This window comes from Megalops cyprinoides, chromosome 7, assembly GCF_013368585.1.
Source record: "Megalops cyprinoides isolate fMegCyp1 chromosome 7, fMegCyp1.pri, whole genome shotgun sequence".
Taxonomy (NCBI): Eukaryota; Metazoa; Chordata; class Actinopteri; order Elopiformes; family Megalopidae; genus Megalops; species Megalops cyprinoides.
The window spans coordinates 23,806,844-23,834,331 of NC_050589.1; the positions used below are offsets into that span (position 1 = coordinate 23,806,844).

A 27,488-nucleotide genomic window follows, 5' to 3' on the forward strand; every position below is an offset into this window, starting at 1 on the left:
CTCTCCTGTGATGTTCCAAGCCTTTGTTGAAGGGTGATTTTTGAAAGATGAATTTGCTCAGACCGGCTCCTGGAAGTCTGCCTCCAGAATGAGTGGAGCACCCCCAAAAAGAGTGACAGCGCTCTTTCTGAGCTGAGGAGCCAACCATAGGGTGACAAAGATACTATTACTGAGCTGGGGTGACAGAGACTTACTCACTGGGATTTGCCACCTGACAAGCTCCAGCTTTAATCAGCATGTCATACCTGCCACAACCTTCATCAGCTGCCGCTACAGGAGTGATTTATCCCTGTGTGTGTGCACGTGTGCTAATGGTGTGAACTTTTGTCCGTGCATGTGCGGCTGTATCAGTGGGAGGTGGGGCTGTCAGTAGGTACTTGAAACTGAAACCCATCAAGGGCACAGAGGTCATCTCATACAATACATGCATAATCACCACACACCTGCTGGAGTTGCACGGCCAGATTGCACAGCGGCTGCCCAGGTCACTACACCTCCTACACGCACCTCTGTTTTGACTCATCATCCTGATCATTTGCTCTTATCATCCAGTGACACAAACATTTACAGACTCCACCCCCTGTGCCCATGACTTCTGATTACACTGTGAGTGGGTTCTCAGGCTCTCTCTCTCCCAAGGCCAACAGCTGCACCTGCTTATGCAGGGGATGCTCCCTTACACCCCCCACCCCCATGTGACCTCAGGAAAAAAAAGTTACTCATTGTTATGCCATTCACAAGGAATAAGAACATTACCACTTCAACCCAAATATTGAATGTAAATAATGTGAAAATAATCTGCTTTCATCATCAACTTCTTCTTTAAGAATGAATTTCTCAGTAATAACATTTTTTATGGATCGTTATTAATGGCAATTCATTAAAAAAAGGAAATTTTCAATTAAATTAAACAGGAAATCCTGCAGCAGAGCAGAGCTCTGCCAATCAGACCTTCCTCACTGTTGAAACTCACTGACGGTCTTGTTAGTGCTGGCTGTCATGTTTTAAGTCAGACCATTCCAAGTCTGTTTCATGACTGCAATGCTCTTGTAAAATGTTACAAGATTGTTGTAAACGGTCATGGGCTCTTTACACCATTTCAGATCCAAAATACCTCATTTGTAGTTGACAGGAAAAAGAAAATACACCACGTCAGAGAAAAAAGGCCTTTACTTATTTTACTTTTGCTTAGTAGCAATAATTCATTGGTATTGAACCTCTCTAAATATCCCACACAAAGTCCAAAGGCTTCATATGAGTTCTGATGCACTTTTCCATGTATGGCATTATAAACCTATTCATTGGACCATTCTAAAGTCGCTGTAAATAATATGTTGACTCTGCAAAAAAAGATGTTGACAGTTGCCAAATCGAAGTGGTTGGTCTTCCGGGGTAATATAAATATTTTAGATGAACATTAAATGGGAAGAGCTGTGCATCTCAGCAAGCTGAATTCTCAGCCTATAAATCTTCCTCACAGGACAGTGTTTTAGAAGCTGGCTGGCGATTGTTCAACACCAAAACACTGAGTCAGTGATTCAGCCATGATCTTGGATGTGTCTGTCATTCCTGGAAGAGCAGAGGGTAATTATGTGTGCTTATGCAGGGTTGTAACTCCATCTTTGAGGTCAGAACCGAGCTCATTCATCAGCAAGGCAGGGAGCCTTCTCATGCCCAATGATCAGCTGCAATGAGGAAGAGCCAGTCCCTTTTCACTGGGGTGTTCCATGTCCAAGGTGTGGAAGTCTTTTTAAAGATAAATAAAGGAGCTTTTCTGGTCACTCGTGGGGAGAGGGGGAGACATTTGGTAAGGACAAATATTTTTTATTTTTGGGGATGAATGTATATTTTTGCTCAGGGCCATGGCTTTACCAGTGATTGAGTGAGTGAACACTTGCAATAACTAAGCTGTTTCACATCAGTTTCGCCTTCACAAACCTTTGGCAGTCTATGTGCAAATGGAATATCAGTGCGTTTGAATGTCTCTCAGGCACTTGATTAACTGATGTAAATGAGAAGAAGATTGAGACAGATTTTAAAAAGAGCACAAGGACAGAACTAGGGAGGGATACTTGTACTTCCTTGGTTCAACCATTGTGCCCCTTGTAAGTATGCCTGTTTAAACCTGTCCTTTTTTAATATATTAAAAAAAACATTTTTAATGTCTTCATTCCTTGTTTTTAAAATAAACCCTTGTTATGCAAGAAGCGCTGGCCAGCTTCTTCACACAGATACAGTCGTTCAGATACAAGTTCACTGGGCACAGTGCAGAGGCATTATCTCTGTCAGCAGATCCCAAGGTCAAGTTGGGAGACATAATAAGATATGATATATCTTTATATGTAAACGCACACATATTTGTTGACAGTGTTGATGAAACTATATATCTCAGACTCCAAAAAAGAGGCCTCTGGCCTTAAGAAGCCTTGTTCACAATGAGAGCTTTGATTCTCATGCGCTGCTATCAGGGCATCCATCTTTTTCCCGAAGGAGTCAAGCGTGCTGTATCCCACCATAAGCCTTGCCAAACCGCTCCAAGCATATTCCAAGAATTAACCGCTCGCTGCGTGTGAAAACAACAGCCATCCATCAACATCAGTATGCTTTGGCTGTGTATCTGCTCCATCTCTCTGTTTACTTCCAAGCACTTTGTGCATTTTAAAAACAGCTGAGCATGATTTAGTTTGTTCCCTCTGGGATGTGAAGGACCTCGATCGAATCTGCCCCCTTCTCCACCACCACTCCGAGCAGCGAGAGAATTATTACCCCGTTCCCTCATTTCCAAACTCGGCCAAAGGCCACAGGGTAGCAGACAGAGGATTTAGGAAAGTGTTGAATAGCACTTCCACAAGAGAGGGCTAAAATAAAGAAGACAGATGTCAGAAAAGATCTTTGGAAGGACCCTGTGACATTATTCTTCATCAGTGGCGGCAATCACTTACCTACTGTGCAAGTATCTAATACCTCTCCTTTCTCTCCTGTTCTCCACAAGGAAAAAATTCTGTGTGAACACATCAACGTGACTCCTTATATGGCTTTTTGCTTGTGTTGTACTCTGCCTCACTCCTAAGTTGCTTTTGTGAAAAAGCATCTACCAAGTGAATAAATGTAAATGTAAATGTAACATGTATGGTATCTGTTTCATTGTTTGGAAACTCAGTGACAACATATTTGGCTGAGTTGTTATATATGTTGTTATTGTTACCCAGTTTTATTTTTCAAGTATGGTAAGTTGCCTCCCTTCAGGCCAGGATATTTACAGGAGCAATTCAAGTGAAGTGCCTTTCGCAATCTTACAACTGCAATCTTACAACCCCCCCCACACACACAACATGCAACCTTCTTGTTACAAGCCTAGTTACTTGGTCTGTAGGCCACACTGGCTACAGTTTCTAGTTTTTTTTCCCCAACGGTTCAGCTGAACTATGCCTGGCTCTTCCTGTCTCATTAAACTTTCAGCATCTGTGTCTTGTCTCGAACAGCGACACAAGTTTGACATGTTAGAAAAATCAATCCGAATTTGTGCTTTTACTAAATACAACAGTCGTTTGTTTGTTAGAATGGCGAAGCATGCAGATGGCAGCAGGATTTATTTTATATTAGAAGCAAAAACACAAAGGCACTTAAACGTTATGTTCTGAAGACAAACAGCAAACACCTCAGTACCCTTACACAAACACTGGAAGTGTTTACCAGAACATAATCCTCCAATTCTATGAATTGATGGCATGTTTATCAATATTGTGAGCTCAGCTACATTTTTATCATCAAGATCCCCCCATCCCCAAATACATATCGCCACTACTAAATTATTAGTGTTAGGAAAGTTAGGCTTCATGAACCCTAGAACTGCCAGATCAATCTCTCACTGGTTTTTGTAAATCATAGTGTATGCACTAGAGAGCTAAATGTGTTGATTGGTTGAGCTGAGGCAATGTTATTGACAGCTCAATGTGGGTCTGCCCATTAAAGTGAATCCTCACTCTCCCTTTCACTGCAGTTACCATACTTGCAGTTACCAAACAACATACTGACAATGTTTTGGAAAGCAGTGAAAATGAGTGGAGGAAAAACACAGAAGGCCACTGGGCTATGAGTATTTTATTATATTATACTTTATATACATGAATGGCAGTATAGTAATACATAAGATATAGCACTGTGATAGAAAGGTAAGCAGTCCCCAAATATCACTAGTGAATGCAGAAATTGAATTGAATTGATGTGTCTTGAGTCTTCTGTGCCCTTCCCTCCCCCAGTCATTCTTCACCCGAAAGTTTCCCCACAGTCGCTGCTTACTCCCCTGTGCAGTTAATACAACATTGTCACTACTATCTGTCATAATAGTCATAACAGGTCTGTAAGCTGTGGCAGTCTCTCAAACCACTGCGTCTTGCTTTCTGAACTGATGTCATGATAGTTAATAAGCTGTTGAACCGAGTAGTGTGGTTACTTTCCTGTTTAGTCACTGAGGAAGTGTAAACCACCCTGTCTGAGAGATCCCTCTGACCAATGAGCAAATAGAAGGTAAATTCACAACGGAGCCCAAAATTCTATGTCGGTGAAGCTGCTTCCTGCTCATGACGTTGCCCAAATGCCTGTTTACGGGCAGACAGAACCTACGCAGACACTGCCAATGCAGTATCAGAAAGACAAAAAACTGAGACATAACAAAAACAAACCAGGTTGCACTTGATTATAGGACCTATTAATACTGTTAGAAAACAATAGATGAATAAAATGTTTCTTACTAAAGTTTGAAGTTTGAAGTTTGTTTTTGACATAGATAGACTGTGAGGTAGTAGTGACCAGAACAGTGAATGGTTAATAAAATTAGTCATAGTTTAATTGTTGTGTAAAAAGTATATAATGCACTGCAAAAAATAGAGAAGTCCAACTCACTCTGGACTTGAGTTGTCTTTCTATTATTTGTATGAGGTATGGAGAATTTTTTCCATAATGAAATGTTAGTTTTGATAGTTGGTCACAGAATGGTTTATTTCAGTGGACGTCAAACATTTTTTTTGTGTTCGTGTGTCCTGCAGTGCTGCTAGCACCTGATTAACTGCAAAAAAAGTGAACAGTCTGAAACTGTACTACAAGGTGTTTGCATGCAATCGTTCAAGTCACAGTGTATTCATAACAGTGTGCGCTCTCCACTGTAAATTTCATATAGAGGGACAGACAGGCAAACAGAGAGGTGGACATGCACCCAGACAGATAGATAAATAAATTAAGAAGGCATATTGACTAACATTCACAAGTAAATTATTCATTTTAGACTTCGCACGTACCCCCAATAGTATGACTATCCTATTTCGGGAACCAACAGTTTAAACATTTCTCAAACGATCGTAACATTTCTATCATGGTATGGTGTGGTGTCCAAAGCTAAATATGGGGCATACCGCTTGGATTAATCACAGAAGGGGTCACCGTGGTCAGACAGGGCTTCAAAAGGAAATGTTTGACACCCAGCTATTTGAAAAATCACCTCTATTTACCATTTTGATCCTCGACGACTTGCAAAATTTCATGACTCTGATGAAAGCGAGACATGTCAAAGTGTTGCTGCAACTGGCTGTGCTAGCCCAAAGTAACCCAGCAAGGGTCATAATTTCCGCTGTATATTTACAGTATGCACACAGATAAGTAATGTCAACACAACTTGATAGCAGAGCGTGTCTCTCACCTTATTAATGAGGACTGTTTACTTATAGCACTCAATCCATGGACAGACAGCATTCTTGGCATGGTAACAGACAAAAACAGCAACAACAGAAAAATGTCAAAAAATGTTGTGGGGGGAGAGTTTTAATTGGTTTTAGCAACATTTGTCTTGCACTTCTCTTTTTTTGGTAAAAGAATGAGTGATCAATTGCATAAAGACTGTGTGACAGACAGGCCAAAGTACACTTAAGGATTATGGGGACCAGATGACTAATAGACAGATATTTAAAATATTTATAATCTATGGCAGACTGTGGTTTAAACCTACAACTAGTTCCAGTCTGCAGGGCTAATAATTATTTGTATATTTGTGGCTATCAAATTATTTCCTCTTTTTTGTTAGTATTATTTCACAATCCAGCAGTTCCCTTTCTATGAAAACATATCGTGTGAATGGTGAGAAATAAAGGAACAAAGTGGAATCCACAGTGTAGTGGCACTCCGCAATGATGACTCAGTCTGCCCGTCCCTCTCTGTACTGTCACAAAGGAAGCTTTGGCTCATTGCATCATCTCCCCCTGTAAACGAGTGTCCATAGAAACTCCAGAACCTATAACAACTATTTCAAAGCACAATTATAATGAACCGCATGCAATTGCTTTGAACTGAATTCTGACTGGTTTGGAATGTGGCTGGAGGTGATGGAACTGGAATAAATTGTGGTTCCCTTCAGAGCATGACTGCACCAGAAATACACTCCATTATGTCAGCTATCCAGTGGTCACAGCCAATCACAACCAAGAGTTTGAGAATGAAGCATGCTTTGATAGCAACCTGTCTGAATTCCCAACACCATGCATGCAACAATTTAAACAGTCATGTTCAGAGTTACTATTGCATTATGAATGTGTTATATGTGTTCTTCTTGGAGCTTGGACAAAGAAAACTAAGGTACAAGTGCTGGGACAAGCACTGACAGATTCTGGCCATCAATGTAATTGCTTTTGACAATTCAACAGAAGCTTGTGGCTGCTCTAATCATTCTTTTTTTCTGTTTGCCTGGCAGTTTTAATGTTCTTTGCAGTTCCAAATATGTCCCAGTAAAACCAAAGCAGTGTCATAAATCGTATGCATAATTGCTGTAACATGGATGCATTTTAGCAACACTTCATGTTCTATGAAGAAAAGATTTAAATCACAAACAAATTTCACCAAACCAGGGAACCAGTGCTGGAAGCTAGACCTGCAACATTTTTCAAGAGCAATCAAACTGAAAATATAGCATTGTTCATTACAGGGGCACGAATTACTATGAAGTACAGAGAAAATCAGGGTATCTCTTAGCTGTTGTCTTAATTTTAGAAGAATTATGCTGTTAATTACACATATGCGCTGCCCGACTTTTTTGGTAAACGATCTAATGCAGACATTGCTGAACAATTTACATCTTTTCTTTTTTTTCAAAAAGCCTAAACATTCATCTTGAATACATGTTGAGAGCTGTTGAGACATTTGCTAGAGTGTCTACCACATGTTTCTGTCAGTTTTCATCTAAATCTGAAAATCTGTTGGGAGGGAGAGAATGGTACACAAATTAAACACACATTGCCTGACATACAGTTAGTGAATTTGACTATCAGCAGCCCCTAAATCTAAGTGGCCAGAGCCAGAGCGTACGCTGCTGAAAAGGGATGAATTCTGAAATGATATACATTCTATCTGTGATTAGCAAGGGTTCGAAACTATATTTAATTCAGTGTGTGACTTTTATTTTAAAACCACCAGGTCAACTTAATATGGTACCAGATTAATCTGGAAGGGTTTTTTTCTTAAATAGCATTTTCTCATAAGATGACTTGGTGGTTTGATTGAATCCACTTTCTTTCATACCATAATTAAACAGGTGGGGCCACAGACCAGGCCTCCCAAAAAAAACACCCCAATTCCCTCCTGCGCCCCATCCGGAAGGGGGTCTCATTAAAGTGCCACTTACAATCACATCACCGCTGATGCTTAGGGACCAAAAAGAGGGAGGTGTGAGAGGTGGAGGCCAGAGGAGCGTTGCACACCCCTTTCACTGCAATCTGCAAACCCTGTGGGGAAATGCAGCTTACCTCATGGCTGACCCCTGCCTCCTGCACCACTGAACACCCACTCTCATACCCTATACGGACGGACGGCTGGCCAGCCATGCCTGCATGCAGCCGATGCACACGGAAATATCCATGTATTATTATCATTGTGTGTGGGCAGAGAGGGGGTCCTGAATTCCCTGCTGGTTTTGTTGCCCCCACGGCGGTAAAGAGTTGTTTGAATGTATTCAAAATAGCTGCTGGTTCTGCCATGTAATGCATAAAAATGTTTGGCTTCGAGGACAGAGCAACTGTTGTCACTTGATGGTGGTCGTTCCTGCCCACACAAACAGAGCACTTGAAAATGCTTTAGGCTTTGTAGCATGCCAATTTCTAATTTGCAACATGTTTTTTAAAAAAATAAAACAACCCACTGTCTTGTTTTTAATCTGGTCTGGGCTGTAATTTCCTGGAATGGTAAAACAAGGTTTTTATGTTTGCATTACAGCTGCAACCTCAAGATGAACACAGACTAGATTAGATGCATATAATGCACTTTAAAGGTAATTCTGATACTGTAATCATCTAGTCAGAGGGACCAAAGGTTATACTAAAGCAGAGGAGGGTGAAAGTTTCTCAAGCTAGTAAGAAACCATAGACTGAAAAGTGTGTTTTTGGTTAATTTTTTAAAGCTGTTGTAAATTTTTACCACGCTCTGAACTCTAAAAGCATTATGTGTATCGCCCTATGTCTTTATCTGTATTTTTAACTGGATGTGATATTTACAGAGGTGACTCCAATCAAAATTTGGCCCTTGCATTAAGAGTGAAAGTATATTAGGAGTGTGCTGTAATTTAAACTTTATCATATAATAGATACCACAACTCCGGATCCAAGATACAATATCCGCTAAAGCCCCAAATAAGGCCGCTGTTTAATTTCTGGTGTTGGTACAGTGTGCAGTGTTTTCGTCACATCTGGCATTCCATCAGAGGTAGAAGAAAGAGAGCTGAAATGTACATACAGTTCATTAATGACGTCACACCATTTCCACTCTGTTCAGAGGGATTCTTTAATTGAATCAAGACATTTAAGATTAATATGAACATCAACAGGTTTCATAGTATATATCTTTTTCCCTTTTCTCCCCCCAACTTTGGAATCAGAAACACTTCATGGTTTGCTCAACTGCCAAGTTAATACATGTAAATGTATACTAATGTGTATCAAAAGTTAGAAGGATACCTCAAACTCGAAGTGTTACAGACTTATACCGTGGTCTACATTATTTACAAATTGGTGAAGAATCTTTAGGGGAATCTAGCTCCTCATTCAGCTCTAAATAAGTCAATGAGCAAATACATACTTAATGTCTCTGCCTCGGAACCCTCCAATAGTCCACAAGTGTCCGTTCAGCATAACGTGTGCATTATGGAACACCTCTCTCTTGAAAATTCCCAGGACTTGAATTCTCCTCCTCTCACGTCAAACCGAGTCACGTTAGCGTATAGATGTCGGAACCACCACATCCAGCAACACCTCTGGATTGTATGATACTGCTCAGTGATTTTAAGATCTGATTTTCATTAGCAGACAAGCAGGTGTTTCAGGGAGACTCTGATATGTCCCTGGATTTTAATCTTCATGGAGTGAGCAAAGCTATGTAACAATCTCTCCCACTCCCATGCCTGAGTGCAGCATTGCCTATCCTGTAGATCTTCAGGGAAAGTAATCAAGCCAAGGCTGTTTTTAACCAAGGCATGGCCTGAAGCTTACATAAAATCTTATGATTTTGCTATGCAAGGTGTTTGTTGACAGAAATGACTTTTGACAGCTTTTTTCTCCAAGGGATTAAAATACTGGGATTCAGTCTTGTTCTGCGGTCAATCAATCTGTATTCATACAAGGTCCTTCATCAGTGAAATTGTCTTAATCAGTGTACAAGTTAGTTACACAGGAATTGCCCATCAGTGCTTCTATCCTCTGCCAAAATTGTGACAGCAGATCCAAAAGAAATATACAGTTTTCATGGACGTGGACTGCACCCTTTGTTCAGCCGAAAGTTTAAAACCATAGGTGTGTAGAAGAATTTATGAAACTACGCTCATAAAAAGATCAATATTCAGCTCTGTGTTTTTTTTTTTAAAGATGAGACTAAAGGTTCAAAATTTTCAGCATACTGTCTTGATCAATATGTTGGTGCTATTTTGTCAATCAATCTGGAAATGGATCTAAAAAAAAAAAAAACACAGTCGTGTGAAGCCAGTGAGGGGCAAGTTCAGTTTTATCCTCAGTGCTTTCACTGAGTTAAAGAGACACACTGTTTCTGCCCTCTCGCAGGTGACACCATGCCCCTTTTTTCGGCTCTCAAAATATTTTCTTTGAAAGATCTGAAAAGCATCGCCCCCACAGTAAGACTTGGAAGAGATCCGGCCTCAGCTTGCCAACAGCAACACCATGTCATGCAGGGGAGAGCGATAGGGGCAGGGGCAGGTTGCAGAGCCAGTCCATGTTTTTCCTGAACGCTGAAGCGGCGAGATACAGAGCTTTAGCAAAGGCAGAGGTCTTAATCTAAGGTGTTAGTGGGGCTGTGGGGTGAACTGTGAGCTGAGAAGGAAACACAATCGCAACAGATGTTGCCATGACCAGAAGCTCCAGCAGTGTTCCTCTTTCAGAATAAAAGAGAGGTGGACACACACTCTCACACACATACATGCACGCGTATACACACACATACGCGCTGCCCATGGCCAGAATAGATGTGAACGTCTCCTCATGTTGAGATCTTGTTGAAATCTCTCATAATCTGTGTGCGAGAATACTGGCTTTAAAGACATCGTCCAATGTGTCTGTGTGTTGTCTTGAGCATTACCTTATTGCCTCTCATTTCTGTTTAGACAGTGATAAATGGCTCTAAATAGAAGTAATTTGGCAAGGCCCATGTTTGCTGTCTAGTAACGCAAGCAAACACTGTTCTGTTTCTCACAGATTTACAAAGCGAGGAGGTTACTGTGCCCATTGCTTTCCATATACCTCAACTACCTATACCTAGTCCTTTCCATACACCTCAGCTACATATACTTGCTCCTTTTCTCATATAACAGATATCTATCACTGCTCCTTTCAGTATACCCCAGTTACTTAAAGAAGCTGGTTTCCATATACTGTATCTTTAAATGAACTCAAGCACAAATCCATTGCCAATGATAGCTAACTCTGAAGCCTGCAGCTTTCATGTTGTTAAAGAGCTTATATATCACAGCTACTAAGAGGAAACTCGGAGAATGACAATGAAAGTTTGGATGCACACATCGCTGTCTGTATGATTCCCTCAGACTAAATGGACAAACATTCTCCTTGTTTTAATCTGCGCAATTGTCTACCATTGCACGAACACCTACAATGATACGCAGAGCAGAAATCCGTGCAGAACTGGAACTGGAGTCTAAGACTTGAAGACAGGAATATATCCTTGGAGCTGTTCCATTTAAGAAAAATGAAAGTCAATAACCTCAGGTCTCTAAGTTTCAAAACCACTCTTCAGTACTCCTCTGCTTCCGTTTCAGACTCTAATTGCTCTCAGAGCATGGATCCACCAATGGGCGAGATGTCTAGACTTGCACGAAAAACTACTTAGGGCTGTTGATTTGTAATATACCGCTTTAATAAACTGCTGGCAGGTGGCAGGCTGCTAGAGAGAGTGACCACAATGCACATGTTCTGCAGCTTAGTACACAGGCAGCGGGGAGGCCCAATGAGGAACAGCTGTTCACCATCATCACTACCATCCTCTCCTGCTGCGAGCTGAGCGAAACGCTTACCGGGAGGGGACTAAAGCAACACGCGTCGTTTTACATCTCCGCAAAGTGCCTCTGCTTGATCCTGACATGGGTTTCACTGGGTTAAGCTGCTCTGGGAACAAGCAGAAGTGTATAATTACATAATTTTTCTTTATCAAGGCCGTTGCTTGTCCAGGTGCGCCAAAACATTGATTGCAGGTCTGTCAAAAAAAGGAATGGATTTAGTGTGGGAAAGGCCAAAAGAGAAAGCACCCATTTAGTAGTTATTGATGATTGATGTTGAAACTTTTAGGTACACGTACATGCAGCAAGAACATTTCTGAGAACATTTGGCTGTTATGTTCCAGTAAAATGTGACATTAAACCAACATGAAATTTTGGGTGTAATAGTGTATGAGGAATTGTACTGAAAACCACAGCCTTACCAACTGTGACAAAAAATGAAGGCTATAGCTACAGCAAGCTCCAACATGAAGCCACTCTTTTCTCGACTTTCTCAAAGGGCCACCACATTGTCTGAAATCAAGGGAAAAATTTGAAAAACAGAATGTGAGTTGCTGATCAGAAGGTGATCATGATTTGAAATGGGTATTCATTCTGAATCATGCAAAACAACCAAAAGCAGTCCAGCAGCATGCTCAGATAAAGGTAAACTCCCTACCTCTATCTGTACCTCACCAGCCACCCATGCCACATGCACTTTTCCAACAACAGTGATGTGGGCACATGTTGCTAAGGAGACGGGGTTGTTACGCTCATTTGGAGACGGCAGCACAGATTTTCAAGGTTTCCTGTCTGGTCTCTCCTCCGAGTCAGACGGGAGAGGTCTGGAGAGAGAAGCACGGTCATCACACGTCGTCAATCCATCGTCAGGTCAATTAATGTACAGACAGCGGTGGGAAGGAGGCGGCGGCAGCCAAAGGCCCCACCCCTCTGCGATGGGAAACGGCTCAGCCTCTCTCCTTTCAGCCTAATGAATCGGGAAAGGAAGGGCAACCGTCCTGTTCTGATGATGTCAACATCTGAGAATGCCCCTGTGTCAAGTCTCAGTTCGATTTGTCCTGATCAGGTTTTGAGTGGTTTCATGGTTTTTTATATTATTTTTCTTAAATTAGTCTTGTAATATTTGCTTGTTTTGACTCAATGTCACATCCTTCCTTCAGTCAATGAATTGATTGTTCCTGGCATTACTTCATCCAGTGTGAAACACCTGCAATCACAAATGATTAATGCTTACGTGAAACATTACACTTGAAATTCATTTTAAATATTGATGTGTTCCCTAATAGCTCTACAATGGGGAGTAAAACGTCGCAGAACTGGGAGTGATACCAACACACTCATAGATGCTCATTTTGCTCAGGAATGGGAGTGAAATGAACTTGTGATCATTTCTGTATTCCATGTCTATTCAAAAAAAAAAAGCAGGATTTGGAAGCAGGTGTGACATGGAAAATGGCCCCTATAATAACACAAGCAGACCTGCATGACTGAATAGGTGCAGTTGAAATTTATTAAAGGTTCCAAAAAATTTCAGCTATTCCCTTTTTACAGTAAATGCGCCCTCTGCAGCAGAACACTCTGGGGTCAATGCTTCTGTATAACACTATAAAGTATGTTTTTAAATAATTATTTTGTATCTTTAATGAAGGAATTTCAAGATATGAGACAAGTCGGGGCTTGGTATCCATCCTCAGACTCACTGAATGTCATGGATTTCACCTCCATGTATGTACAGCACAGAATCTTCATCTTGCATACAGTCACATGGTAAAACTTAAAATGTATCCTAATTTAATAACTGTGCCAACAGTAAATTCCAGAGCCGGCAATAACGTCATATCACATGGAATCGCATGTGATTGTTCTTATTGCACAAATTCTGGTCAAATGAAAAATACAAATGGCAGAAGGAGTTCAAAGATTTTCTTTATCTTTCCGTAATCTATCCCAGTTCATTAAAACATGTGTAAGCCATCAAGAATTATGACAAATGCATTCTCTGTCTGTGTTACAGTTCAACTATACAAAGTACATAAAACTGTTTTTAATGAACATGTGGTTCATATTTACTGTAAAACATTTAATATCAATAAAATTAAAATCAATGCATTCCTCTATAATGACATCCTTTACAGGATGTCATAAAAGGGAGTCAATGATATTGTATAGTTCATGTTGGTAATTATTAATATAATATAGAGTGAAATAAATATAAATATAAAAGAATACACAACATGCTGAAAATGACTGTGTTTATTTGTATTTTATGGAAATACGTTTGCTAGCTTATGCACACTATGTGGGCCTAAATTCTTACAGACAACATCTGTATCTTGCACATTCCTTTCTAGGACACACACATTTTGATTGCACATACCACAGCATAATAAGGATCTGTAATCTATACTGAATTGTGCATCTGGTGGTAAAATGTGCCAGATGAAAATATCTTACATTGCTGCCAAAAATATTGCAAAACTTGTAGAAATGGTACTGAAGATTCTTAAACTGCTATTTGTATTCCACTATGGTTGTACTGCAATGAATGATATATCCACATCCATGTGACAATGCACAGCACTATAACCAGCTATACCCAGACTGGTGAAGATTTAAGCAGCATCAAACATACTGCTGTGCATAAAACTGTGATAGACACAAAAATAGAATCCATGCACACTCATGTGCACATACATACACACACACACACACACGCGCACAACAGTTAGCATGTAGTTTTACAGAGGAGGGTTAGGGCAGTGGTCCTGGGGTCAGGTACTGTACACCTGTGGAAATTAAAATACAAACTACCACATTGATTGACCTTGAGCCAAAATTGTGCACTCCATATAGAACTGAACATAGCCAGTGAGAGTAAAGTATATGTTACATCAAACAAAATGCAGCAATTTTAATGCAGCTTTTCCTGGCACAATCTCACTTGACCTCTCCAATGTACCAAGCTACATATATAATTACAGCCTATTAACAGAGTAAGTATTATGCAGTTTCTATGTACGTGCACAGTGTTACATTGTAACTCATTTACACTTAACTAAAAACTAACTTATGTTATTGCTTGTTAGTTTTTGCTCACTTATAGAAAACCACAGTTTATATATATATTTTTCCACTTGAAAAACAGACAAAACTATATTTTAGCATGAATGGTTTTGCCCAACATGAGTGTTGTGAATATATGGATCTGAGGAGCAGAAATTTATTCTCTTCAAATGTGGACATACATAGTTTTTACTCAACAGGGCATTTTCAGCTCACTGCTTGCGATACAAGGAGTTGGACGGCCTCTAGAAAATAGTCTTCATTAACATGAAATGTTGACTTAATGAGTCACATGGAGTCAAAGTACAAATCAGGATGCTGAGGCACTGTTGGCTGGGCCAAACGATTAAAAAATTGATTCAAACAGACTCCTATGGGACAACACACAGGTTACTGGTAAAACATAACAGTGCAACAATTTTGTCAGATCATTGCAGCTGGGAAATCAGTCATTACAGACAGCACACGCTGGTGCCAGCAAGAATTTCTCTCAGGCTGTAGCTATCGTTCAACAAACGTGAATTCATTTTCCCATGCTTTGCCTAACAACACAACATGCGTGGACTCCAACAACACAGCCATTCCATGCTGTGTATCTGTTGTACAGTCTTATTTCTGCAACCCGCTTGTAAACCACTCTGTGGCAATGTCTTTGACAGTGGCATTAACATCTGCAATGTATGTGTGTTCACTGCACATGTGTAATGTTCACATTTTAGTTTTTGGATTTTTTTATGCCTTATGCACTTTTAATGTAAGACAGAAGAGAGGTCAATGAGATTCTATGAAGTTATTAATCATATAGCTACTTTCTCCTTAACCATGTAAAAGACATATACGTTTGGCTACACTACATTATGTAGGATATGTAATATGCTTTGAAATAATAAATATATGCTCATATCCTAAAGACAGCACAATATCTTTGCGGTAAAGTGCAAAAAAACCTGGCTAAGGACTCTGTCTCTTTCTGTCTACCTGTCTTTCTCCCTCACTCCATTGTCCTGTGTCATCCAGGAGTGGGGGTGTTTGGTATTGGTAATGCTTGTATTGCTGACAGGACAAGGGGACATTAAGTGAATTCCTGGCTTCAGGTTCCCTGGGTAGTATCTGATTGCAATCCACAATCCCCACCAGTGGATAACTGCATTTCTGCCCAGTTCCTTCCAAGAGCTAAGGCTTCTCTGTGGGAGAGTAACATGAGGGATGGAAACTCAGAAATGACATCTGTCTTTTAGTCACTTAGGTTCTGAATCATTCAGCATTGACCTTCAGATCCTTGAATATCAAAATGTCTCACACGAAAAATACACTAATTGTCATTAAGTTCTGCAATCATAATGTTCTGAAAGAAGCTAAAAGAAAAAAAAACTGTGGGCAACAGTCCTTAAGTCTTAGAAATCTGTATGAGCATCCTGATTAACATATCCAGGTAGAAGGTGTTTCCAGGCAGGCTCAGAGGTCTTATCCTCTTCCAAGCATGGACAGCTATGAGTACATTTGCCATTATTTTACTGTGGGTGCATTGCATTAACAGAAGGTGCATTACATTACATTCCTAACTGTATTATTGTTTGAAAGTGGTGCACAGCAGTGGCATATGTATTTATTCGTTAAAACTTTGATTATTTGCATATAGTTTTATACTTCAACACAACGCGGCAGATGAATTTAGAAAGGCAATTTGAGTAACCTTGAATAGCTTGAATACGGTGACAATTTCCAAGAATCATATTGGCATTGTGAGTTTCCATGCTGGCACAGCAACATTATCACACACTGAGACCTGCTCAGTTTCTTAAATCCCACACCGAGCTCTGGTCTCACAATGTATACGTAAAACGCATTTCTTTGCAGTCAAAATCAAAATGAATGCAAACAGGGCGTGCATATAAAACATAATGTGCATACCTTTGAAGTGCTGAAAAGCACTTAGCAGTGTTAGAAGACTTAAGACAAAACTTAAAGACCTTTAGAACATGATAATCCATATTATATGTGACCTTCAGATGGTAATATGTCATGTTATTGTCAAATCACTTCTGTTATTTATGGTGAGTAAATGTAGTATGAACTGAAATCTTTCACTTTGCCTCTATATCTTGGTAAAAGCACCACTTTAATACATGAGAAGCAAAATACAATAAAGGAAAATGTACATAATTAAATTCTGAACTTTTTATCCACAGATCCATTAATCTCTCAAACCATTTAATGACATAGAGAATTTTGCAGCAGCTCACTCAGCAAAATGGGAAATAGAAAACACCTGCATTTTCCTGACAAGTCTAAAAACTCGGAGGTCTAGATAAAATTAAAGATGACTCCTGTTGTCTCCATGCCAAAATGGCCCTTATTGGAGCAGCTGGGTTAAATGGCAGTACATTTTTACCTTTTAGGAAGGATCATTATTAATTGTTTGGTGTTTTGTCATCAGACTTCAGGGGGTTTTGCCTCTATCTCTTTTGCACTGTACAGGTTACATCTTCCATGGAAAGTATCTGGGCCAGACCTGACTCCCAGGACACAGGAATTGGACAAACCAATGAAAATCATAAAATAGCTGATTTGCTGAATCTTTCATCCATCTAAAACAGATGACCTTATTTTACATGTGTTGTACAGGGTATACAAACTGCTATGACAACAGATTCATGTTTGTAAAAAAATGTTTCTCAAAAACCAATTCCTTCATATTATGTTTTTAGACTTTAAATAATTTTTATTTTTCTATTTCTTTCCAGTTTGTTGTAAATATAGCCAAAAGTCTCAAAACTAATCTTTAGGAAACCCTGGTGGGTGTCTGTGATGGTCAATAAAAATGCAATTGTTCTCAAAAGGTCTTTAATTTTAATTTAATTTCACTTTTTCAATTTTACAGGCTTTATTTGTAACTGCCAAGCTGTTTGAAGTTGTGAGCCAATAGCTCATACCATCTCGTGCTGCTTTTGTGATGTTCCAGTTCCAGCACTTTATTACTTAACAGCTGGAACTCATCCTTTTATGATTCTGTATAAAACTTTTAAAATAAAAAGGGTAAGAAAAGTAATACTAAAACCAGTTTAATTCTCATGGACTAAACCCATCTCTGTTTTTTTTCTGTTTTACATAACTGATTGGGGACAGGGACACCTCCCATTCCCACAGGGGTAACTTTCAAACACATTTCAGTCCTTAAATCATTAGTTAACAATCTTGGACTCCAAGGCAATTTTTTGCTCAGAAAAACATACACAAACTAATAAAAGAAAGAATAGAAGCAAGGATTTGTAACTGAAGATATTTTTATGAGAGACAGTGTCACAGATGGGGTCTCAACGGTGTCATTGGAATATTTAAACACTTAATATCTGAGTCTGAACATAACAAAATAATCACAGATCACAGCATCACATCTCATATGATGTTGAAATTTCAAATCTTCGTGCAGTTACTGGGGCTTTGTGATGCTACCACAAGAGACTGGCAAACAGACATCTCCCAGAATTGCTTAAACTTCACGTGAACATTTCTGCAATATAACCTTCCACCGGTTAACAATGAACAACTTTACCATGTGGTCATTAGCTAGCAATTCCAAGACCATCGTAGATTGCAGATTTCAGGATTGTTGTAATGTGTTTTCCGCTCAGAAAATTGTTCACATATATAAGCTAATAAAAAAGAGGAACTGAAGCATGCATTTTGTAATTAAACCTGTTTTTATGGCTGTGACACAGTCTGGTTTTAGAGAAATGCATGAAAACATGAAACAGGAATAAATATCACTGAGACTTGGTACTGTAACCAGCGGCTGGCTTGCGAGAATAGCCTAAGCCACCAGTTGAAGCCCTGAACAAGAGGACATGTTTTTTAAATGCATACATGTACAGCTCAAATACAAATAGGCACGTATTGTTTATATAATAATAATAATAATGATAATGGGTGAAATCAAGGGGAGGAATTGGTTGGGTAAGGGTTTACCACAGGGTGAAAAATGTGGAAAGTGTTCCTGTTCGGCTTGGGAAACAAAAGAATGCCACTAAATCTGGCTTGGTGTTGAAATACTGTATGAATTTGCTATGCTATTGCCAATCTCAGTAAACCATCAGAAAAGATGGTAAAGGGACATGTACGTGGTTCTTATGTCTCTTAATGTCACGTAAATATTCCAGCACTGTTTTTGTTGTCTATAACCATTTCATCATGCATCTCTGTTCTATGCCGTCTGCTTGCTTGACATAGCCCTCTGAAACCCTTAAAATTTTTTACATACACTCACAAAACTAGATTAACAAAATAAATGAAAAAGTACCATAGCATCCTCTTCCTTAGCTCCTATATTAATTAGTCCCTCCAAGATGAACTCTCCTGGTTGTCATGGTTTTATAAAGCAAGAAACTCATGGCAGGTGATGATGTCATCACTGAAGAGTAATGGCCTGGGTTCCCTGAAGAACTCCTTGCATACATCAGAGCCACTGTAGCGTTTTCCCCGCAGAGGATAGATTAGGAAATATTGGAAGATTGGCCTGAAAGACGATTGCATTTGCTTTTCTTTTTTCATTTGTTGCTGCTGTGAGACAATAAAAAGTCCTCCATCTGTCAAAATACACAACAGAATAATCTCAAGTGCTAAGCACAAAGGCCTCTGAGCTGGAAGCAGTCGCTTTAATGATCGGAAAACAGCTGTCAGTTTTACTAAATCCAATGTCGTCAGCTTCCTGTGATTTTATAATTGCTCTTGCGTAATTCTGTAAATATTGTTGAAGGTATCAATCTGCTTCCATGTAACTTATGCAGACTGATTCGAATTAATCAGATCTTTGTCGTCCAACCAATTCCATATAACCTTGGAATACTGTTTTGTTGCCGTGTTGTTAAATTACTTTAAAATTTTTGCTACTGTTGATAACCATCATTTGGAATTATTTTAATAATCCTATCACTCTTATCAATGTAGAGTGATAGGATCAATGTAGACTTGAATATGTAGAATTACTTTACTTTACATTGTGCATATATGCTCTATATTTGTCAGAATCCACAAATTCACTGTATAAACCTACTGAGGTATTTTATCCCTGTCAGTAATAATGACTAATGTTCAGTACTGTGCTGTAACAACAACATACATTATACAGATACAGGTCTAATCTACATAAAAAGGGTAAATGTAATGACAGTTTAGGCAAATGGAAGACATTACTGTCCTCATTATTTTCTTTGATCTCCCCACGAGCTGATCGACCTCACTTTGAAATAGCTTGAAGCTCCTCAATCATAACGGATTACTGGCACTACCCAGCAGGATGAAAAAGCACCAGTATTTTGACAGCTTGCCTTGCTGTAGCATACAGGCGGTTCTGCTGTAGCACCGTGAGCCCAGCATCGGTGTGAGTAATTTCCTGGTCTGGTGTAGGAAACAGCTGGGCTGCCTGGTGGAGAGAGCTGTGGGAAGCGCCCCCTTGCTAAGAGATAACACTGTCTCATCGAGCTGACCTCTGGCGTCTGTGATTGATCCGGGGCGGAAAAGGGTTCTCGGCCACTGTCATTGCTAATTCTTTCCGAACCTGACCGTGCACTCAGCCCACAAAGAGAGACAGCGCTGCGTGCCAAACGCACTCGCTCCCCCCTTCACCTTGGCGTGACCAGCAATGCAGCAGGAACAAATAGAAAATCCCAGGCAACAGACAATGACCCATCTTCGCACCGTCAGGCGTATTACATCATTTCCCGATGGCTCCTACATCACACTGTCCAGTTTAACCACTGGACTGAGGGTCGTTGCCACAAACAGGTGAACATGTTCACCATAAAAGCTTCCATAAAGTGTGACCAAGATGCCTGCTGGTAACAGCAACGGGGTCCTACTAACTATGTCCTCTATCATTAAGTGCTGCAAGCAGGGTGGTGACTTTTGAGAGTTGGTTCTGTTCAGAGAGATCCTATTGCGGCCATCGGACTAGGCACAGCTAGTCCAAGTGCACCCGTTGTTCACATGTCATCCAGGCTCAGCATGTTTCTCCAGCACAAGAGCGGCGATTCATTTAGTCCACCCAAAAAAAAAGATGTCAGCAATATTGAATTTTGATATATGAGGCTTTGCAACTCAGCCATTTTACAGTGCACTTGTGAGTGACGTAAACTTTAGGAAATGAAATCTCTGTGTGCTGTGCTGAGCGGATAGCAACATGACAGTAGAAAGGCATGTATCTCAGTAAATTATTCTGGGAAATTATTTTTTAGTATGATGGGGAAAATGCGTTAAGCAAAACGAGCCTTTCTGAATTCCCGATTCACTACTTGACCTGCGTGCCACACTTTATGGATTGAAAAGGCTAGCCCTCACCTCACAGTTACATTCTGCTTCATGTATTGAGATTATATGCCAAACCCCTCTCTCTGCCTCAGGGCAGAGAGGGTTAATCTCCATACTGGAGTGTATCTATGTCAGCCACTTTGTTTCAGGAGCATCACTGGTCTTGTCCATTGTCTAGCATAGCACTTGATTCATCTAATAACTCATCTAATAATAAAACTTAGAAAATCATCTAGCAATCTACTCGAAAACTTGTGATTTCTTCGAGGTACCATTATATTTACTGACATTGTCAGGTGTTAAATGGCATGGAAACATTTTCTTCTGAGCTCCACTAATTATGGTATCCTCCATTTAAGGTGAATATTTCATTGTATCATAAGTTTAACATATACAACAGTTTAACAAATTCCTTGAAATTCAAAGGTTTGTAAGAATCTTATTTATTTAATTTCAATCAATGGAGATTTAGCTGCAAAAAGGAAATATATAGAGTGGTTTATGAAGATAACTTTGGATGTAGTGACATTATGATCCAGTCTGATCATTTGTGTTGCATATTTATCATTAAATGCCTTCTCTCCAAAGAGGGAAAAAAAGCCTTGTAATTAAAATTCCAGAAAGCTAGACCATAAAACATAACTGCTATCATGGCCTAAGCTGTTGTAATGGAAAATTCCATGGCCCTCATTAAGGAAAGTATAAAGCAATGACTCTTCTTTGAAGAGTGGGAGTTTCAGTCTAGGTGCTCCTTTTAGCACTTAGGTAACATTTCAGGCTATTCCTGTACATTTTTATGAAGAGTTTTATGAAGGTTCTCTTGTCCACAGCTGTGACTCAGTGCGCCCCCAGCTGGGTTTCACAGGAGATAGTGTATCATATGAAGGGAACAGATCCGTTTGACCAGTTCTCATGAAAGGGTGGAACCAGGGCTGGTCCTGGGAAGGCGCGTGGACACCAGGCTCCTGAGACACCAGGAAGCTGGGTCACCAGCTCCAGTTACGACATCTACACTGCCAGCTCACCAGTCTTGCAAAGTCATCTCTGCAAAAATGCTGAGTACTGCTAAAAAAGTGGCTGCTTAAGTGACGCTGTAGTAAAAACACTTAATATTTATCCATTCTGATGCAATTAGGATCATTTTAAGTGGAAGCAGCAACAACCAAATGTAGATCTTGTATGTACAGCATACCACATAGTACTCTCATTTAAAGATATTTCATTTAAAGAGTATAAAGATAATATAGGATATAGATAATTTTTATACTTTATACAGATGTAATCATTTTCATCTTTCCCAGAAAGAATATAGTGCCATGTTATTTTTTACGGCCATGGATATATTCGTTTATATATTTTTTTGTCTAAAATGGATATTAAAGTAAAGTACAGTTATTCATTCCACTTAGTACATGACATGTATTTATTTTTCTGTGTTATTACTGTAAAAGCGTTGCTACATACACTGGCACAGTGCATTCATTTCTCCCAAGGTCAGAGACGTCCAGATGTGCTGGTCATGGTTAAGTAACAATACTGTACTCGCACAGACTAACGAGGATAAATGCACGCACCACAAACACAATCTCCTCGCCTGAGTTTCAAAATGAGTCGCAAACAGCAGTTTGTGAAACATCACCTCTGTGACCTGCTGTGAAACTATACGAACTTAATCATTGTCTTCCATGGAAGTATGGGGGATTACGTTCGTATCCTTCTGAACATTTTGCAAGACAAATACGCGTTTGCTGCTGAGAGGTCCTCCTCATGACAATGCGCCGATGATTAAGTGGTGGTTTAGCCGTATCCAGTTGTTTTCTTTATGGTGGAGGCTGCACCTGCTGCATATCTCGGCGCCGTGAGAATGGCCCTGAAAAAGATTTTCCAAGACTCCATAGCAAGCGCGTGTTTTCGAGCACCGCTCACTAGGAAAGCACGACCCGTGCGTCAGCAAGGGTGGGGGAACAGCCGAGGGACTGGAATCAGGCTCTGTTACTGAACCAGATGGCATAATCAGAAGGAGACAGAGCTCCCTCCCTCTCCTATTGATTCTGCAGTCAACACCTGTCACGTCTCGCTTAACTCGAGTTCTAGCTGCATCATCTACTCGGGATAACCATACTGTACTGAGTTTTTACTATTCAAACCCTATGTTCCCTCAGGATCGCTGCGCTCTGCATCCATGGGGCAACTGACTGTCCCTACCTGACGGGGGCGCTCTTCTGTCTGTACTGGTCCCCCGGTGGTGGAATGAACTCCCCACGGGGGTTAGGACTGCGGAATCACTGGCCATCTTCCGACGCAGACTGAAGACACACCTCTTCAGCCTGCATCTCGGTTCCGCTTCTATTCCACCCCTAACACCTGCTACTTCTTGCATTTGATGTTAATTTCATGTGTAGTGTTATGATGTATTACGAATTTATCTATTTAATCTATCTTTTAACTATTGTATCGTAGTATACTTGCCTTTTGTCAGTGCACAAGTTAACTTGTGGTAGGGCTTGAATAGTGTTATGCTCACGCACGCTCACTGTTCTGGGTGAGCTCTGAGCCTCTGTGACAGTGTTGCTCGTTTAAATTGAATGGATACACTTATGTTCCATTGTGATGAAAGTCGTTCTGGATAAGATGGTCTGCTAAATGCATGTAATTTAATGTAAAGAGGGAAGGTCAACATGCAGTAGAAAGCACCTATCTAATCAGACAAGAACTTCTGCTAAACACACTTTTGGAAACCCTTGAGGAAGGGTTACGCGAAGGAGAAGTATTAACAACGTGAGAATTATATTAGAGTACTTGAAAAGTACAACACCGTTTAAACTACCGCATTAATTAAAACAAGGAGGTTAAGAGTCAGCGGCACGGGTCAATACACAACGATCTTAACACTTTTAAATTCAGTATACTTAAAACAGTTCTAGTCTAGAATTTTTATAAGCTATGTCGGTGTACTGAAAAGAAGTCTGGCACAGTTTAACTATATCATAATAAGTCATCTCAGGAGAGTCTAAGGTTATCAGCAGTACTGATGTGTACAGCCAATGTAAGGTACCCAGTCCTGGAGCTCATGAGCTCCAGTGCTCCACTACATTTCATGGTTTTGAGTGGTTTAGTTGCTCATTTTCACCTTTTATTTCACCGTCTAGTGTGTTGAAGGTCAAAAAGGAAAAGTTTTTAATTAGGCAGTTGAAGTCGTAATTTTTTATAATTCATATCGAAATTAATTATGAAACTATTGTGTTTGCAAACAAATTAAAACCATTTAATGAAAGGAAGAGAAAACAGCATAGACAGCATGAACATGAAATGACTGTGTCTGACATCTGAAGTGTCTCAGAAGGCAATGTTTGCCTGCAAACAACACTTCAACAACATTTTTTCAAATTAATTTACAGTATTCACAGTTGATTATATTGTGTTTTTCCACATCAGAATTGCAGAGTTAATGCAAATATGTGGTTTTTAGGGCAGGTACAGGGATTGGTCTGAACACCAAGACCCTCTGCCCCCTAGACACCTCATCAGCGAATATATCAAAGTCCTCTTTGGGCCAAAGTAGGGGGTACAGTACTTTGGTGTAACTGTTTGAGAAACAAATAGCACATTGCACACTCCAGTTAAGCAAACATGAGCTCAAGGGCATAACATTCGTAGGCTGATGCATGACACCCCTCAGATTATCTCCCATCCAGCACCAGTGTGTTTCTGTCACATCTGTTTCAGACACCCCACATCTCCTCTCAGTCACGCGAAGAAATAGCACGTCACAGTGGAGTATATTTACTGCTGATTAGGGACCGGGGGGTGACAGCCTCGTCTGCAACACATTACAGGAAAAGCCTAATGAAGGCATTTTAATTTGCACTCAATGGCTTCTCTGTGAATTATGGCAAAGTAACGTGATGCGGTGTCATTGGATGTGGGCCGTTTATGGCTCAGGGTCCAGGCTGGGGACTGGGGAAATGATTTCATATCACTGTAGATAAATAACAGTTTCTGTATGATTGTTTAGTTTAAAGTTTAAAACTGAGCAGCACACAGGTACTTCTTTAAACCCTACCCCTGCTTAAATGCTTAATTAATTTACTTCATTATTTTGTTTGATCTGGAAAAAATATACTTGAACTTTGTTACATACCATTATCAGATGCATTGTATTCTATTTTAGTAGTGGCTGGTTTCCAAAAACATTCCCCACATGAGGTTTAAAATTAAAAGGAGGAGACACAAGAAAACAAGCAAAAAATGTGATCTTATCTGAGTTTTTTAAATATTACCAAAATCCTAAGGGATTCTGACTTGCATCCAAGTACAGTACGTATATAGGCCATACATGTATTGCTTTTCATGTACTGTTATATAAATATCTCTGTAATCTATCATTTTTCTGTATATGAAATAGTGGGTAAATGAAGATGGCTTATCTTATGTCACCTGTCCTTATGAGTCCATCAGTGGCTGTGACAAAATATCTAATTTGTCTGACATGTCCATCTTGCACCAACAAACCTTTATTGGTGTCAGGTAAAAAAAAAAGGCAGCTAATTCAGAGTTTATGAAAACACTTAACCATGGAGGACTATAATTTAACACATCCTAAGGGGGTTGTCAGAATTACTGCTCTGTACAACTGGTCAACAAAAATACGAGAAATATTTTTCTAAAGGAAATAAAAAATGCTAAATTGGGACTTTGGGAGTTAATTCAATTTACAGTGCGAACTGCTCTAGAAAGCTTCATTTCAAAACACTCATGGTGAAGAATTTTTTTACAACATGTTTTAGTGGTTGCCAGAGAGTGCACACTACAAACTTACTCATTTACAATATGGAATCAGTTCTATTCAAGACAATTGCATTACAGTACATTTTCAAGGTGTATTCATGACATATTTAACTTTACTTTACTGACTTGACAATGGATATAAGTTGGTAGGGATGTGAAAATAAAACTTGAGAAAAACTGATGACATAAATCTGTGTTTATAATAGTCCAGCATTTATAACAGTTCTGATTTTGTGGGGGAAAATAAATGAGTAAAATGTGACATAAAAGGCATTTTTTATATTTTTAAAATTTAAAAAAGGCCCCAAGTCAAATGCATCCTAAACCCTGTCGTATTTGCTCTATGAGATATAATAAACACACAGGATTCCCCTCCAAATTTTTTAACTTATGGTATTTTAATTTCTTATTTGATATTGTCCGCTGTGAAAAATTTATATGAATTTTTTTTAAATTCTGGTTTTATTTACATAAATAGAATTTCATCAGCTGATGTGATATAAACCACACAACTCTCCTTTCCCATCTGACAGTTGTGATAAAGTGAATAAAATATGAGTTAATATTTCTGAGAGGGGCAAACCATGATAAAAAGCCCCTGGAGCTGCCAAAACTAACAGCACACAGAGGGTACTGTGAAGAATTTATAAAAAGCTCAGTACAGAGATGGAAGCACAGCTCAATAAATACAATCAGTGTATTTACCTACAAATCATATTGATATGGGTCATTAGTGTTTAATTATTTAGTTATTTAATTCATCCATCTAGGCATATACAGTACATATGATTAATCTAATGTTCTTTTATCATCTTTCCAGATCAGTGTACCCCACTTTTGTTTAGGTTTGCTTGTTTCTCTATTAACTAGACTTAAATTGTTGACTGTTAATTGAATAAGTATCTCATACATGGCTTGACTATCAACCTAATTATTCCATTCAATTGTCAGTTCCATAAGGCCACAAAACAGTCAATTGAACTGCTAAACAGTTATAATCAGTTCAGCTGGCTAGAGATTTGTCTAGGTAGTTTGTTTAAAGGACACAAGGGAATTGAAATGAGAAAAAGAAAAAAATTACTTATGCCTTTCTATTTGCACAAACATACCTCTAATAATCAATTTCTTTTACAGGGCAGATAATGTTCAAGAAATGTCACATCCAGATCCATATTTATTTGAAAGTACAGTCAATTTAAAAGCTCACCTGTACAGAAAGCCAGAATACATGGTGCAGGCAGTGAGGCAGCTGTGTAGCATAGTGGTTAAGGAGCAGGACTTGTAACTGAAAGGTTGCTGGTTCAATGCCCTGCTGGGGCACTGCTGCTGTACCCTTGGGCAAGGTACTTAACCCACAGTTGCCTCAGTAAATATCCAGCTGTTTAAATGGATAACATTGTGAAAAACTGTAACTCATGTAAATTGCTCTGGATAAAGGCGTCTACTAAATGCCAATAATGTAATGACTGGTAAACTGCTATGCAGGCAAAAATACTGTAAAGAGGACGTCAATGACTGACACTTAAAAAACACCTCACTCTTTCTCAGTAAAGCACTGCAGGTATTCTCCAGAATCAAGATTAATAGGCCACTACCACTGTAAAACATGTTATATGACTACAGTTTTGAAAAAATCAACATATGTTTGGTAACAGTAAATTGCAATCCTTATAGGTACTCTGCATTTATGGTGGGTTAGTCGAAGGCAGGGTTAGTCAAAGGCAGGGTCTGATAAAGAGTTGCCATCAAGCGACAGGGATGTTGTTAATTGCACATGTGCACATTGCAC

The 27,488-nt window shown here is 39.5% G+C and overlaps 1 long non-coding RNA gene across 1 annotated transcript; it reads right to left on the bottom strand.

The window, feature by feature from the left end:
• Window positions 1–8,926: 8,926 nt before the first annotated feature.
• LOC118780111 lies at window positions 8,927–27,005 on the bottom strand. The gene is made up of 4 exons (XR_005005065.1): window positions 26,907–27,005; window positions 12,204–12,752; window positions 11,968–12,058; window positions 8,927–11,742 (listed from the first exon to the last, which is right to left on the bottom strand). It is a non-coding gene; the product is annotated as an uncharacterized LOC118780111 (long non-coding RNA).
• Between the last annotated feature and the right edge of the window lie 483 nt (window positions 27,006–27,488).